Consider the following 13325-nt stretch of genomic DNA (forward strand, 5'->3'; position numbering starts at 1 on the left):
TCTTTCCTAAGTACTTTTATAAATAATTGATAATTATTTGGTGTTCTACAAAATCTTTTTAACTCATAATAGAGTTGAATAATAGTCCTCATAGATTTTCATATGCCAATCATCCTTTATAACATTATCTCAGTGGGAGATTTTCTTGATGAAACTGTCACCTTCCCCAGGCAGTGGGAGGATAAATTCCCTCAACCTCTTACAATAGGAGCTGGAGCATTCTGACCTCCGCTGTGGTTATTTTCTCAGGGATTTTGCTGAGGGTTCAGGAGATAGTTATACATGCTGGGACAGTGTGGGGAGGCATCCTGTAAGGAGAAGGATTTAGCATGTGCCAGTAGTGGTTCATAAGTCCCACGCTTTAAAACTAACTGCTGTGTACTGTAGATAAGCAAATGCGAAGTTGCAGGGAAAAAATATAGTATTATAGTCTTTAGAATCGACCTTGTGTTTTATTCTGGCCAAGAAATGTCACATCTAATCTCAGCATGCCAGAGGGAATACTAAAAATGTAGCCTAAGGTAATGTTCAGCAAATGCCACTAGTAGACAATAAGCGATATATCAGTGTGACCTTGGGCCAACCAAATCTGACCTCAATTTTTTAAAAAAAATAGCTTATGCTAGCTAATATCTAAAGGCACCTAAATCCACGATGGTTGATCTGGCACAAACTCATTTTATTTTTAAGGAAAACTAATCATAAATGTAAGCTTCAGGGAAGACCGTTGGAACATGAATAGGAACTAAATGATTAAGCTTTATTTTTAGTGTTTATCAGAAACTTTTACAGAAAATTTAACGTTTCAGATGAACAGGATTTTACTTCTCTAACTCAAATTAAATACCATGTTACAGGAAATCTCACTAAGAACAGAAGTTTGTGTCATCTTATTTCCTTCCCCTTTGACTCTATATTCTCTATTATTTACCAATGACAGTGAAGAAAGAATATCATCAATTTTCTACATTATGTTAGCCAACACTGATATTTTAATTATTTATTTTTATTTTTTTGAGTCTATCTTTTTTCTTTTACATTTTTATTGGAGTATGCTTGCTTTACAATGGTGTGTTAGTTTCTGCTTTATAACAAACTGAATCAGCTATATATATACATATGTCCCCATATTCCCTCCCTCTTGCGTCTCCCTCCCACCCTCCCTATCCCACCCCTCTAAGTGGTCACAAAGCACCAAGCTGATATCCCTGTGCTATGCGGCTGCTTCCTACTAGCTATTTTACATTTGGTAGTGTATATATGTCAACGCTACTCTCTCACTTTGTCCCAGCTTACCCTTCCTCCTCCCCGTGTCCTCAAGTCCATTATCTATGTCTGCGTCTTTATTCCTGTCCTGCCCCTAGGTTCATCTGAACCAATTTTTTTTTTTTTTTAGATTCCATATATATGTGTTACCATATGGTATTTGCTTTTCTCTTTCTGACTTACTTCACTTTGTATGACAGACTCTAGGTCCATCCACCTCATTACAAATAACTCAGTTTCGTTTCTTTATGCCTGAATAATATTTCATTGTATATATGTGCCACATCTTCTTTACCCATTTGTCTGTCAATGGACCCTTAGATTGCTTCCATGTCCTGGCTATTGTAAATAGGGCTGCAATGAACATTGTGGTACATGACTCTTTTTGAATTATGGTTCAAAAAGAACCATAATGGTTCATAATATGGTTCATAATATGGTTCAAATCCCACTACTGGGTATATGCCCAGTAGTGGGATTGCTGGGTTGTATGGTAGTTCTATTTTTAGTTTTTTAAGGAACCTCCACACTGTTCTCCATAGTGGCTGTATCAATTTATATTCCCACCAACAGTGCAGGAGGGTTCCCTTTTCTCCACACCCTCTCCAGCATTTATTCTTTGTAGATTTTTTGATGATGGCCATTCTTACTGGTGTGAGGTGAGACCTCATTGTGGTTGTGATTTGCATTTCTCTAATGACTAGTGATGCTGAGCATCCTTTCATGTGTTTGTTGGCAATGTGTGCTGATATTTTATTTATTCAGCAAGTGGATGAAATGACATTCTTAAACTCTATTATGCAACCTTACCAATTTTTCTCATTTCATTTATTTAATGTCAGTGTTTCATCTATCTTTTACAATAAAATTGCTAAAAATAACAATAAGGTTGCATGAAAGGATGAATAAGAAATAATACCAAATTATAGAACATTCTAATCATACAAAATAATGTTTAGAAATGCTTCTTTTTTCTTTTATTATGGTTCTCCTTTAACGGAGATATGAATAATGAAGAAACACTTGGCTTTAGCTAGAAGAAAAGATTTCCTTAAGAAAAAATGAAGCCTATGAATGTTCAGAAACTTGCTGTCATTCTTGGAAAGTGTCATATTATAGTAGCAAAAAAAAGAACAATTATTGTTTAAAAAAAAAAACTATTGTCTATGTTCTATTTCAGTTTTTTTCTTACAAAAATTTTTTTGTAGCATAACTTAATGATATTATGACTTATGGGTGCCATTATTTTTTATTTAATTTAACCCTTCATTGGGACATTCAGAATATTTTTCTCTCTGTTGAACTCAGTGTATTATAAATGTAAAGCCTTGTACTATATTTTGGCTACTTTCAGAGTGATAAGGATAGAGGAAAAGAAATTTGACCTATTAAATATTTCTCTAATTGTGTGATGCCTTATTAAGTAGTTTTAGCAAAGCTAACTTTCACAAATAACTTGTTACAAAGTCATGAAGGCCAAGCATGGATTGGGACCTATTAAAAAATAAGAATCGGCCATGTAATGACTTGGATAGGAGGTAGGGGTGATGTGGTTATAGAAAACAGGAAAGGCAAATCATCCACGTGATGTATCAGATTTTGAAGTAAGCACATAAGATTATTTACCAATGAACTAAGTTTCATTAGGTAAGTTCACTAGAACATAGGATGATCTTGAGAGCTAATGAAAATTATCAGAATGTTAAAGTATCATTCTAAAAGAGTAAAAAATATTGATACAAAAAAAATATTGATACAACTTTCATAAAGAGGTAAAATGAAAAAGTCAAGGATTTTATTCAATCCATTTATTAATTAGGGAACCAGTAAGATGTTAAAACTAGCACAAAGAGCATTTGAGGAGCTAATGATGTATATTACATATTCAATATATAAATAAATATTGGGATAAATCAGAGGATTAGATATAAAACTAGTTTAGTGTCTTAAGGTGTAATAAACAGTAAACTTAGAGGTTATCTCTTCCACTGGACAGACATTATTTGAAACTACTGGATAAAGTTTGACAAATTAACCCCTGTATCTACAGAGCTATAAAATAACCATGTTGATAGAAATTCAAATGTAGCACTGTGCTGGAAAAAAAAAAAAAATCACCATTTTTGCCTATTTCCATGTTTTGGATAATTTTTCTAAGTTATATTTTATTGTTTTCTTTCCCCTAATGTCAAGCACTGCATTGGCAGTATCTGAATAATAAACATCACAAATGTGCTTAAAATCATATTAAGATAATCCAAGTTAGTACTGGAAGAGCTCTGGGATGGGACTGTATTTTAATTATTCTGTCCTATCTTTATTCTTTACTGTGTGTGCAATTCAGAGGCTGGACTGAATAAGACGATACGGAGGACAGATGTGAATAAGTGTGTAGCTGCCTTCTGCTAACAGTTCCTTATCTGGCAGTTCCACAAACAATCTGTGAAAGCCTGACTTCTTCCTTTTGTCCCATAGGTATTGTCATCTCTAGGGGGTATTTCGTCTCCCTTTTTCTGTAGTATATTACACTAAAAGGGCAAATTAGTTTTTCAAGAGCATCCCCAAAGATGACAAACCATGGATAATTTATCCCATATCCATGCATATCTTCTAGTTGTCCTTGGCTATTAACCCTTGCCCACCCCAACAAGGCCTTTTCTCAGATCCTGCCACTGGCATCTTCCAGGCAAGAGAATCAAGAATGAGTTCTTCCCTGTCAAAGGGCTGCAGTTGGCAAGGGGAGAGGTATGATGAATAGAGCTCTGCTTTTCTACAAATATCCTAGAATTTATGAACGCCCATGTACCCCCTCACTTCAATTTTCTGAATGGCGTACTAGTAGCATTGGAGCTCAATAAGAATCTTCACTAATCTGGAAGAAGGAAGAAAAAGCACCCTGTAGGAAGCAAAATTATAAAATAGAGGAGACATGGTTTCTGTACTTATTGTTTTTCTCATCATGTTCTTGAACTTCTCTGTACCTCCTGAAGATGTCATCCAGTTGACTGATAGCCTCTACATACATTCTAGGTATTCAGAGGTCCTCTTTTCCCATTTTCCATTTTTGGACCCACTAGTACTTTGCCATGCTCCAATGCCTCAATCCCAAATTACTTTTCGATGTCAAAGTTGTCCCCATCCCCAATACAGATATCAAATAGGCATATCAAAGGTCCCTAGGGAAGCTACTACAGTTGGATTTTAAGTAAGAAAACATATTTTAAGATAGTTTAATTATTCACTTTATTTAGAATATTTACTGAGGACCAGCTATGTAGCAGATGTTGTAGGCGCTGAGAATATAACAGTGGACAAAAACAACGACAGCAACAAAAAAACCAACCCTGGTCCCCAAGGCATTTATATTTCTGTGTGAGAGATAAATAATAAACAAGATAAATGGGTAAATATAGAGTATGTAAGATAGTGATAAATAGTGATGAGAAAAATAAATAAATCAGAGAAAATGGATAAGAAATAGGTTAAGAAGTAACATTTGTAGAGTACAGGGTTGAAATTTTAGGTAGGGTAACTAGGGAAGATGACATTTGATTAAGAGCCTGAAGAAAAGGAGGGATTGATCTATACAATGTCTTTGGGAAGAGAATTCTAAGGCAGAGGGAACAGGAAGGAGACAGATCCTGAGGCATGAGCATATCTAGAGCAGGGTAAGGTAAAGGGGAGGAGTGGGGTGGAGAACAAGATCTTGAAGGGCCTTGTAGATCACTGAAAGAACTGGAACTTTTACCCTGACTGATGGGAGACCCTCACAGGGTCTTGAGCAAATGAATGACATATGGGTCTTAATTTTAACTGCATCTTTATGACTTCTGTAATGAGATGAGATTAGCCTCAAGGAGGCAATGGCAGAAATACAGACACTGGTTACACACTCTTGGATGATCCAGAGTAGACAGGACCATGGAGTGGGCTGAGTAAGGCAGTGGAGGTGATGAAAAGTGGTTAAACTCTCTCAATATTTTAACAGAAAATTTTACTAATTTGCTGATGCATAGAGGTGGTTGAGAGAAAAGGGTGATTCCAGGGTTTTCTACTTAAGTAGCTGAAAGGATGGTTGCTATTTATGGAGATGAAGTGACTGTGAGAAGAATGAATTGAAGGAAATATAATTCATACTAAAGTATGAATGTCCAATGTTTCTTCCCACTCAGGCTCCTTGATTTGCATTTTTAAAGATGCATGGATCACTAACCGGAATAACTCTAGAAATCCTGGGATAAATTTGGTGACAGGAAATACTTTGAAAATGAGCATTTGTTCCCCCTGCAGTATTTCCAGCAGGGTCTCAGATCATCTCCTGATGTCACCAAATTCTTCTCTCTTCTCTAAACTTCCTCTTCCAGGCTGAACCCTGAGCTGACTTTTTTTTTCTTTCCAGCTTCTCTCAATAGCATTTATCTACCTCCTGAGGTCTATCCCAGTTCTTTTACAGTATTTTAAATTTTGTTTGATTATTGTAGTCATTGTTGATATTGTGTTGTTGTTTTCCCAGGAATGGCCTGTGGGTCTTTGGATCAACTTTAATCTCTAACTTTCTGTTTCCTTGGCTTCTGAGTTATTTTAAAGTGAATAGTGCTCCTCAGAGTCTACCCCAGGAATATTATTTTTTACCCCCAATCTTTTATCCCAATCAAAACTCTTTGTCCGAGGTCCATTTCCTTCTTAAGAAACATATCTATGTGCCTGAAATATAGAATAAGTAAATAAAGGGAATATTGCCTGAGATCATAATCAATATTAAGGGGCTGCATGAGTATAATACTTTAGTTATGTTTTCTGCTAGTATACAAGCTCCCCGTTTCTCAAGGGCTTGCTTTTTAAAAAATTCATTATTTAATTCATTCAATCATTCACTTATTCTTTCAGTAAGAACAATGTGAAAATCATATATTATTTCTTGTGTGGAGATGCAAAGAGCTTACAATCTGGGAGAGATGATAAGTCACCTAATGATAATAGCAACTACAATAATTATAATAAAAATTATAATCACTAAGATTATGACACCCTTATATCAGACAGCTTTCTAAGTGCTGCAGTGGAACAAATCTTGCAGTAGCCTTGTGGGTTTGGTACTATCATTACCCCTGTTTGTAGATGATGAAACAGACAAAGATTGATTAGCTAACTTGCTGGAGATCATATAGCACCTAGGTGTGGAGCTTGTACAGAGCTATGTATTGGAGAGAATGTGTCACCTGAGAGGACACAATACTACAGGGGTCAGCTGGAATATTAGGCACAAGTCTATTCTTGTTCCTGGAATCCTTTGATTTAGCATTTGATATTAGTGTGTCATATCTGTTCTTGGAGAGCTATCCATCCTTCCCAACTCTGGGGAATGTCTTCTGTTGAGGGATATTGGATAAATTCAAGCTAGTGCTAACTTTTTAATTTGCTTTAGAGTTTTAATTTTTATTCTGAGTTGCCTCTAATGTGCAATTTTTACTGTTATCCATGTACATCATACGACCAGACACAGAATGTAGGCCTTTTTCTTCATGGTTTATGATCTGTTATATCTCATTTGAAAATTTTCAAATACTATGAAAGAAATTTAAAAAAAAAATGAAAAGACCACTTGAGGGGTGTATTTACAACTTACCGGTAAGTTCACACAAATCAACCTAGTTTTATAATTGTTATATACAGGGTAATTTTATTCAGAAGTTCATGCAAATCATTTGTAAATGTGTTCTTATTATATTTTTAGGTTGGCAACCCATGATTGTTTCTTTCATGCACAAGCAGTTGCTTTAGTAATAAGTGCATGATCTCCTTCCTAAGATATAGACATTATTATGATAATGTCTTACAGACAGAAAGACCAAAGCTGAAGATTATTCAAGTTCAGTGTCAAATCACCCATCACTAATTGAGCCAAGAATAGAAATGTACAATCCACAATGCTGGGGTAACACCCCTTAGGCCAAACTGAGCCCAGCCATCCTCTTTCTGTCTTTATCAGTGTTATTACCTAATGGCTATTTACTAGGCCCACAACCTTAGCATTGCCATTAGCAGAAGTTGTCTATAGTCTTGGAGTCTATTACAGTGGAAACTCTTGGCAGAGCAAAAGGCGGAATTGGCAGAGACCTTGCTGCATTTTCACTGGCAGGTCCAATCTTCTAGGTCAGAGGCGAGGGAGAAAGTGTTTGGATAGTCAGTTGACAAGCACTTTTATTAGCACTATACTGGATCCAAGGTGCAATTTAAGACAAAGGTTTTTCAGGTGTTTTAAAGCTGTAATAGTCTGAGTCCTATCCAGTTTTCCCCTACTTCCCCCACGCCTCCCCCCAACACAGCAACATTTATGATGATTTCTAAGAAGCAAAAACTAGACCAAGTTTGTGTTATGTAAAATGGAAATTTTAAATTCAAAAACTGTTACACCTGTTCATGCCTTGTAACTGGAGTTTGAGAATATATGTCGTCTATCAGCAGGCATCTGAGACCTGAAATAGATCTTTAATGGGGCCCTAGGGCTGCTGGACAGACACAGTCATCCATAATGGCTTTATGGAATAGGTCAGTGAACCAGAACATAGATGGTTGATGTGATTGGCTTATGAAGAAGCTATAATAGCCTACTGTAGAAAAACCCTCACTTTTCAGAAAGTATCTATACCAATTTACACAGTAGGGATTTTTAACTAACAGTGACAGCTGTCCCCCACAGAGGAGTTATCTCTTTACTAATAACCAACAAGAGAAGAATCTGGCTGCTTCAACATATTTAATTTCTGAGTGTATTGACTGCATAGTATTCAAATATAATTACCGTACTTATGGGGCTCATTCTACCTACAGAATATAAAAGTGGCATATTTAATATGAATAATAAAGAGAAAATGTCTTCTTAGTATATTCCTTATTGCTGTCAGCTTTAGAAATTCACAAGTGTGTTAAAATACATTTTAACTTAATTTTCACCATTAATACATAATAATGATTCCTTCTTTCAATCATTGTATGTTCTGAGGTTAGCATTAGAATCCAGGATGAAATGACTCATGCTGAATTAAGCTAAATAAATATTTAAAATCACTTCGAGCGTGACACAATTCAGCCATACTATGGAACTGAAATATTTAATGGAGGTACTTTGTTGAGAGGTTGTGCACAGGTCACCAACATAGCTACATGCTGATAAAGATTTTTCTTGAACTTTTGAATGGCTAGATAAAATTTATGTATTATTTATTAGACTAGAGAGAGTTTTTCTAATGGAAAATTTAGCAGTAAATATTCAGAGTATGTTCTAAAATTGTATAGTTTTAGGGCTTAATTTAAATACTGTGAATATGGTACGGTCCCTCTACCGACTAAGCTGACTGGCATCATATTTTGAAGCATAAAAATACAAAAAAAGAGTGTACACTGTATATCAGTAAATGGTGACAATTTTCTAAATTAAAATATGTAAAGCTTATATAAATATACATGGGCAAATCATTTTACAAGATAAGCAAGAAGCAAACAGGGAGCTCAGTCCTTGTGTTTCTACCACACATTTATGTTACCATTTCATCATGCTCAGCATCACAGAAGGACCATTTAAGAGCTGGCCTTTAAAAACAATCTATAAATCTGTAAGTCTAAAATTAGTTTAAAAGAAGTCATTTAAATATCCATAAATCTGCCTCACCTCTCTTCTCTGATTAGTACCCACTAACGCTAGATATTTACTTTGATGGTCAATAGAACACAATTATTTCAGAAATCAACTAAAATGAAAATTCTTTAAGGATAGGTTTAATCCAAAGTTTCTCCAAGAGTGGGCTGAACACCACTTGTATCAGGGTCCATAGGGATGTGGTTTAAAATGTAGTTTATGAAGCCCTGCTAGAGGCCTATCGAATTCGAATTTCAGGGTATGGGTCTTGAGAATCTGCATTTTTAAATGAGTACTTGTGCTCAGTATGTTTGCGAACCATTGGATTGGAGGGATGAGTTGGAGAAACTTTCTCCCATAAATGGTCCGTGATACACAGTGCATTTCAGGTAGTTTTTCCTGTCAAATTTTACTATTATTTAGCCTCAATTCTATAGGTTCTTCATACCATAATATAATTACTTATAAGTATATGAAAGTTTTAACTGACTATGAAATTACAGTAGAGAGTTTTAAATGGCCAAGACCAGATATAGTTCCTATATGATATGAAGAATCTACCTTGGCTTTTTCTTTGATCTAAATGAAAAGTCTTTAACGCACCTTTAATAAATTTACTTTTTTTCTATTTAATAAATTCAAGGGCCAATAACATGTACTTCTCAGTCTGGCAACCTAGAAAAGACTTCACTCTAATCTTACTCTACTCACCACTCCCGATTCAATCAGTAGAATTGCATATAAACATGCACATGAATAATAGGGGTCATTCTCCCACCAATGTTTTGGTCTTGTACCTTAAGCAAGGAGTAAAAAACTAAATAGATATAATTTATCATGCCATGGGTTCCTAGGGAGTAGTAAATACGGCATGCAAAATTTGTTCAATTTGACTACTGGCTGTAACAGTAATAGACAGTGAGTCCACTTTATGGAAATTACTAATTACTCTTTAAGAATTCTAAAAATGTCATCTCTTATAGGTCCACATTACTGCCTCGTGTTATCAAAATTGTCGTTTTTAATGGTCTATGGAATGCATTTTTGCACAAATAAAAAAAACTTATGTATTCATGATGTCTTTTTTCCAGCACCTTGCCTCTTTGTGACACAGGATGAAGACTAAACAACTGTTTAAACAACTTCTCTGTTGAGAAGTCAGATCTCAAAAACCCTCTTGAAAAGGATCTCTTTTCTAGTTGACTAATTGGATAATGGTGTGTTGTTTGGCATGCCACTGTCTTCTCAAAAATGCTAACAGTTGTCTTTTCACTTAGGTGACTAAAATGCAATAACTCACTTTTTGGAGGCAACGGAATCTCATTCAGCATTAAAATAAGCATAGTGTTCAGAATATAAGAGGGAGAGTTTGTCACATCCCATATTAATCAGACCAAATCTTATAGGTTTATATCTGGGGTCATAGTTGAAGAGAAATAGTAACAAATTAGACTATAATTAAATGAACATGAATTGAAATCATTATACGGTAGGATTTTTGGAAAAGAAAATAATGAATTACGTATGTTAAGTTAAAAGAGAAGACTTAAGTAAAGAGAAAATGCAAAATAACTGACTTCAGATTCATGGGCTGTCCTTAGGATTGAATTTGGTCAAATTATCAAGGCAGATTGAAACTGCCTTGCAATATGACAAGGTTTCGGATGGGAGTTAAATGACCATCTCTAAGAAATGATGTGCAGAAGTTTCTTGCTTTAAATCATAAGGTGCGACTAGATGACCCCCCGGCAATTATGGGCTGAGTACCTGCAATGTGCCAGCCATCCGGCCAAGGGCTGCAAAGAACACAGAGAAATAAAGACACCATCTGTGGTCTCAACTGTGATAGATGTTAGAAGAAAAGCAAAATATCCCTACAGAGTTTCAAAGTTGGGAAACATTTCATCTCTAATAATCTCTGATTTGTGGGTGCCTTTTGAGATTTATCATCGTACAGTTTTTAACATTGCATTGAGTAAGATAAAACAAGGATTCAAAATTTGTCAACTCTAAGTAACCTGGAACCAAATCATCATGGATAGCAGAGAAGTCCCCTATGACTCTAGCAAGTATACCCTGACCACAGAGACTGGTACTGGTAACTATGAGTGGTTGTAGGTGTTTCTAAAAAGCAATAAAAAAATTATCTGCTCAGGATGACTAATCATGTATCAGCCTGAAGCAGGTCTCTTCCAGGTATACATGTGTATAATTCACTGATAAATAAAAACAAGCATTGTGAAATGCAAATATGAACATGTTAGAACTTATCTGAAAGTCTCATTCATCTGTATTTTAACAGCAAACCATATTAATTACCTTAACTAGTTGTCTGACACTCAGCCTAGTATAAATTTCAGGTTTCTGGAAAGGACAGCATTTAAAAAGTTTGCCTTTTTTTGGTTTTGTTTTCTTCTATTCTCTTTTCATTTTTTAAGTCTGTCATTTCTGTCCAAAGTGTCATGAAATGTTTTTGGACATTGTCACGTGGCTTTTATTTTTATCACGACGGCTAGAACTACCCATGGCAACCCAGGAAAGAGGGAGACAGAAGAATATACCTTGGCCTAACACTCCTGTCCTCAAATCTCCTACGGTTGCCTCCTACTGGCTAAACCCAAGGCAGTGCCTGGCTGGCTTCCATATGGGTTAGCCTACCAGGCACAGGACAGAGTATTAAAGATAAGGTTTCTAGCGAGGCAAATGGAATAGATCAGGCGCACATACCTCATATGTACAAGGCTCTCTTCTATGTACGTGGGGTACAAAGATAAAGGAACAGTTTCTGCCTGCCAGGAACTCAGACAAGTAAAGAGGTAACTTCAAACTGGTGAGCTGGGCTGGAGGGTGTTATGTGAGAAGCAAGCCTGGGAATCTCTGGGGATAAACAGGAGGACCTAACCTACAGTCGCTTCTTCCTCCTCTGGACTGTCAGTGTCTCCACACAGCCACACTTGTCACAAAGACAGGAGAGAATAAAGAGGAAACCTGTGGAGAAGCACAGAGTTTCTAAGTCCGATCTATGCTTTCACAAAGCTTCACATCCAGGGAGATTTTTCTGAACACAGCTGATTCTGTACACAAAGGAAACACATGTTCAGCTTTTCAAAAGTTGATATTTTAATATCTCAGGCCTAAATCTACTTTTTAAAAAAGCAAAAAATGAGAGGAGAAAGAAAAATGCTTTGTTATTCCGTGAGTCAAGTATACATGATGACAGGTTTGCCAGAAAGAAAGTTCTACTCTCTTTTACGTTAGGAAATGACAAGACAAATATTTCATGCGGCAGGACTTTGTTTTTGTTTTAATTTCTAGATCTTAGACCCCTGACCCCAGAAACATAAGGGCTCCAGCTTCTGTGAGGCTACAAAACAATCATTTAGCCTTTGGGCCTTGACTGCTTTATCTGTAAAAGGGAGGCAGTAAGACTTTCTATCTCCTCCAGAAGACCTTCATTTTGATAACTAGTAAGAAACAAATAACAAAATGTTTTGAGCTCCCTGGAGGTCAGTTTTTAGCAACTAAAAACAAAATATATCATATCCTGTTGAAACTGCCCTTGAATAGGAAGAGTGCAATTATCCAGCGTTGCAATGGATTGCAGTGTCTGTGAACATCTGGATTTTTATAAAGTGTGTCTTTGGAGCCCTAAGATATGTGGACTATTTACAAAAGTGGACTAATCTCATAGAAGAGGTAAGCATGATACACTCCTCCTGTTTCTACAGCTTTTTTTTTTTTTTTTTTTTTGTGGTATGCGGGCCTCTCACTGCTGTGGCCTCTCCCGTTGCGGAGCGCGGGCTCCGGACGCGCAGGCTCAGCGGCCATGGCTCACGGGCCCAGCCGCTCCTCGGCACGTGGGATCTGCCCGGACCCGGGCACGAACCTGTGTCCCCTGCATCGGCAGGCGGACCCTCAACCACTGCACCACCAGGGAAGCCCTCTACAGCTTTTTAACGTTGTGCTAGGGTCAGAAGGATAAAACTCCTTTTCCCTTGCAGTGTCAGTCACCAGCAACGCTGCCATTTGTAAGTGAGGGGATGAAGACAGACCTTTCTCTTCTGGGGGAGAATCATTAGTGTCACCTAATTTAAAAAGAGGCAGCAGATGTGGGAAGCAGCACTTGTTGTTTCAGGCAACTGAATTTCAAATCCATCTATGCCAGTAGGTGTGATAATAAATCTTCTCAGGTGTCTCATTTACGAAATGAGACCCACGGAATCAGACCCTCTAGGAGTGAGGTCCAGGCTGCTGTATTTTGAGGAGGCCCCACAGGGAACACCAATGAGCAGCCCATTCACGGATGTGTTCCACTGGAGCTGTGATGTCCAAGGTCCCAGCATTAATTCTCTGTTTAGGAATTGCTCTTAGGCAGCCTCATATCTTTTCTCCATTGCCTCCTAAGACCTCCAGTTCAACCTTA

Source organism: Orcinus orca, chromosome 9 (genome assembly GCF_937001465.1).
Source record: "Orcinus orca chromosome 9, mOrcOrc1.1, whole genome shotgun sequence".
Lineage (NCBI taxonomy): Eukaryota > Metazoa > Chordata > Mammalia > Artiodactyla > Delphinidae > Orcinus > Orcinus orca.